Genomic DNA, 4,982 nt, shown 5'->3' with positions numbered 1-4,982 from the left:
CTCAGATCTAACGATATGAGCAATTTGATTGTCGACAGAAAAAATCTCCTAATGGAGAGTGAAAAGTAAAAGGTACACATGCAATACTCCACCATCGTTTTTTGTTCGTGAACCATATCGTGGAAATTCCTTGTATAATCTGAAACATTTGGTTACAAAACTATAGACACAATGCTTAACAAGGTAACCAAGTATGCACCCGAACTTTCATGATCTGAATTTCAATAAGACAAAATCCTGATAGCATGTATTTGAAGATACAAATTCGACAAGGAAAATGAAGTTAGAGGTGATACTGATGTGGAGACTACCTCCTAGAAAAAAATTCGGAGGATATGCTTACACCAAAGTTTATCAGGAAAGTACCTATTGGGTTTGACATTTGTCAAAGTGATTCTATTATTACTTGCATTGAGTCCCCTTGTTAGAGCACTGCTCGGTCGAACTCGCATGCATTGCTATCTCAAGCATGTTTGTCAATGTTAGTGATCAAAACTATAAGTCTTGATTTCTAGTCTACTTATAGCTAAGTCCCGGACTAGGATACAAAGTGTAGTTGAGCTATAAGACTCCACGACGTTCATCATACAAAGACGAAGAACTACTCAAGGAACTGATGGATCTTCATCGACTAAAAGGTATGTGGAGACTTGAACTTATCTACTACTCAAAATTCAATATAGATATCTCTTGTCTTGAGACAAAAGTCGTATTGCTATAAAGACTTCGATTATACACATTTGCTATTTCGAGTCGAGTTCATCTCTCTTATCTATTTCTCGAAATATGTGTTGGTAAGCTTTCGTTTTGGCCAAGCTAATCTTTAGAAGTGATGAAAGTCATGTTGATTATTTCAATTTCTTGAAAATCGCTTTGATGAAGAATAGTGTGTGAGTAACCTCTATTTAACATCCTCTAAGAATGTTTCAATGATTGAAATGAGAGTTTAGAATATATAACCTCGAATGGATATAAACATTGTATGTGAACTCATACTTGTGTAAGTCCATAATCCTTAAACCAAAGTATGCATACTTTGCTGCTCAGGATAACCGGAACTAAAGTCCGCGTACCTGTACGCGTACCGCCGGAGGTTCACGTCCCATGAATTTCTGCTGGAGTTTGTGAACTGAAAACAAACTTATTCCGGGTACTTAAGTATGCGTACGGTATGCATACTTGAGTAGGTTATTTTCTAAAAACGGTTTATTTGTGAACATAAACTTATATAAACTAAGGAATGTATAATTTGCAAACCGTGGCTATAAAGTTCATGAATTGACTCGAGCGAATTAAAATCGTTTTTGCTTCGATTGTGTCTTGTATACTTCTATGAGATCTAAGTAATTGAAAAACTCTCTAACTAGTTCTTTTGAGTCATTTGAACTAGTTATGGTGAAGATAAATATGCTTGATATGAAAGTGCTCATATGTCTAACCATTTGGTTAACTACTGTTGAACCAACTAGGTGTACACGTTTAGGTACGGTTGCACAAAACTAAATGAACGTGCATTTCATTTGTCTATAACAATCTAAGTTCGATCTAACGGTTGAAATATATTAGCGTGAATCTAATCTGGTTTTCATCTAACAGTGAATATTAAATGCTTTGTTACCAAGGTAACTTAGATTGCAAACCCTGATTTGAAGACTATATAAAGGAGAACTCTAGCAACTGGAAAAGGTAATACCCGCACCTCCTGCGTGATACTAGTTGTATAAGCTAGAGTCGATTCTCCTTTAACCTTAGGTCTCTTACCGAGACCTTGTAGGTTAACGACTTGAAGACTTCATTGGGATTGTGAAGCCAGACCCGACTATTTTCTCTGTAGTTGCGTGATATGATCTTGTTATTTCTATCGTATTAAGTGCAATCGTAAGATTGGCTTGAGATTAACTTCTCCGATATGCAAGATAGAAAAGTAGTCACAAGCATCTTCGTCTCATCGTTTGTGATTCCACAATATCTTGTTTCGCTAGTCCATAAATATTATTGTGAGGTGATTGACAATTCTAGGTTGTTCTTCGGGAAAATAAGTTCAGGTTATCAATTGGTTCCTGTTCACATTTATTTATAAAAAGACAAAACAAAACTCGTAGGTATTTCTGTGGGAGACAGATTTATCTATTCCTGTAGACTTTTCTGTGTGATACAGATTTTGAAAAAGTGGGGGTCCAACAACACCACCCAATATTTCGCTTAGCCATCTTTATGGACAATCTCGAATATACTTTTAAGATAATAAACAAGACTCAATCAATTAAAAGTACATCAACGAGTTTATATCTCTCTCTTTTGATTTGATTTCCTCAAACAAAAACTGAGAGTACTAATCAAATACAAGGAATAACTTGGATGGTACCAAAGAAAATTATCCAAGGATCAATCAATGACAATCAACAACCAAAGGTTGGATTACTCTAAATGATGATCTAACGCACAACCTGTATTATTTCAATTATAAAGATAAAACAATATAATGCGGAAATTGAAATAACACAGACACCAGAAATTTTGTTAACGAGGAAACCACAAATGCAGAAAAACCCCGGGACCTAGTCCAGATTGAACACACACTGTATTAAGCCGCTACAGACACTAGCCTACTCCAAGCTAACATCGGACTGGACTGTAGTTGAACCCAAATTCAGTCTCCCACTGATCCAAGGTACAGTTGTACTCCCTACGCCTCTGATCCCATCAGAATACTGCGCACTTAATTCCCTTAGCTAATCTCACCCACAACTAAGAGTTGCTACGAACCAAAATCGCAGGCTTTGACAATAAACAAATCTGTCTCACACATGTAAGTCTATCAAAGGATCAATCTGTCCCCCACAGAAAAAACCTAAAGTTTTTGTTCCGTATATTGATAATAATCAAGGTGAACAGGAACCAATTGATAATCCGGTCTTATATTCCCGAAGAACATCCTAGATAAATCAATCACCTCACAACAATCTTAATCGTATGGTAGCGAAACAAGATGTTGCGGAATCACAAACAATGAGAGGAAGATGTTTATGACTACTTTTTATATCTTGCATATCGGAGATATTAATCTCAAGCCAATCAATCTGATTGTACTCGTATGATAGAAGATGCAAGATCAGATCACACAACTACGATAAAAGTAATATCGGCCTGGCTTCACAATTCCAATGAAGTCTTTAAGTCGTTAACCTTGTTTTAGAAGAAGAAAACCAAAGGTTAAAGGAGACACGACTCTAGCACGCAAACTAGTATCACGCGTGAAGTGTGGGGATTAGTTTTGCAGAGTTGCTAGATGTCCCCTTATATAGTCTTTCAAATCAGGGTTTCGCCTTGGTCACAAAGCAAACAATATCCACCGTTAGATGAAAACCTGATTTAGATTCAAGCTAATATTTCTCAACCGTTAGATCGAAAACGTAGCTTGTTATACACAAATTAAATGCACGCTTCTAGGTTTGTTAACCGTACCCAAACGTATATATTGTTGGTTCAACAATAGTTAACCAAAAGGTTAGCCATATGAGCATTTCACACCTACCATATTATTATTCACCATAACTAGTTCAAATGACTCAAATGAACTAGTTAGAGAGTTGTTCAATTACAAGGAAATCTTATGTACTACAAATCTTATGTACTACATAAGACACAATGGAAGCAAAAATGAATTGATTCACTCGAATTGGTTCATGAACTTTATATCCACGGTTTGCAAATTGCATTCCTTAGTATTTATAAGTTTAAGTTCAGAAATCATCTTCAGATATATAGCCTTCTTAAGTTCGCACACTAGGTTCGCGGACTTAAGCAACCGGGCAGAGTTTACAAACTCCAGCAGAAAATCTCGGCAAAGACTTTCCTCCGGTTCGCGGACTGGTACTCACGCAACAAGTTTTTCAACTCCAGCATAATTTCTCGGGATGAGAAGTTCGGAAGTTCGCGGACTTGGTAACAAGCCATTCTTCCGGTTTCTCTTGATCAACAAAATTCGCAAACTTTGGTTCAATGGATATGACTTATGCACATATGTGTTTCCACAACAATACTTATGTCCATCATTGGTTATGTAATCTAAACTCTCATTCCAACCATTGAAACATTCTTAGAGGACGTTATACAGTTGTTACACCATTTCTCGTCAAAGCAATTTTCAAAGTGATTGAAACATATCATGACTTCCGTCACTAGGTAAAGATAAACATGATCAAAGAGAAACGCTTACCAGCACATATTTCGAGATATAGATAGGCGAGGTATACTCGGCTCGAAATACCAAATGTGTATAATCTAAGTCTATATATAGCATACGACTTTTTGTCTCAAGAAGTAGGAGATAGAGTAGATAGAATTTTGAGTGACAGATAAGTTCAAGTCTTCACATACCTTTTTGTCGAGAAGTTCCACCTGTTCCTTGAGTAGTTCTTCTTCTTGTATGATGAATCGCCATGAAGTTCTTGAGCTCAACTACACTTTCTATCCTAGTCCGATACTTAGCTATAGTAGACTAGAAATCAAGAATTATAGTTTTGATCACTAACATTGATAAACATGCTTGAGATAGCAACGCATGCGAGTTCGACCGAGCAATGCTCTAACAATCTCCCCCTTTTTCAATTTTAGTGACAAAACTATCAATACATATGGAATATAAAAAAGATAAAGAAACTTTAGTAGATCCTATTCCACATGTCTAATCTTCAACATTCCTCAAAATCTTCGTCACTTCTAAGTACTCCAATGATCCCAAAGGTTGTAAGTTTAGCATCACCGTTGTTGAAGATCCGTAGCTATAACAATGAGAAAGCATCGATCTCGATCATTGTTATACAGTGTCACATTATTATTACATAGTGTCAAAGTCCAATTGTATCACAACTTCAACAATAATACTATGGTGATATGTATCACTCCCCCTTAGTCAATACTCCATCTCACATGGAAACCACTCCCCCTTACACAATGATCCGAAAACCATATGTATTTGT

Source organism: Papaver somniferum, chromosome 10, assembly GCF_003573695.1.
Source record: "Papaver somniferum cultivar HN1 chromosome 10, ASM357369v1, whole genome shotgun sequence".
Lineage (NCBI taxonomy): Eukaryota > Viridiplantae > Streptophyta > Magnoliopsida > Ranunculales > Papaveraceae > Papaver > Papaver somniferum.
Note: the sequence above shows the minus strand (reverse complement) of the source record.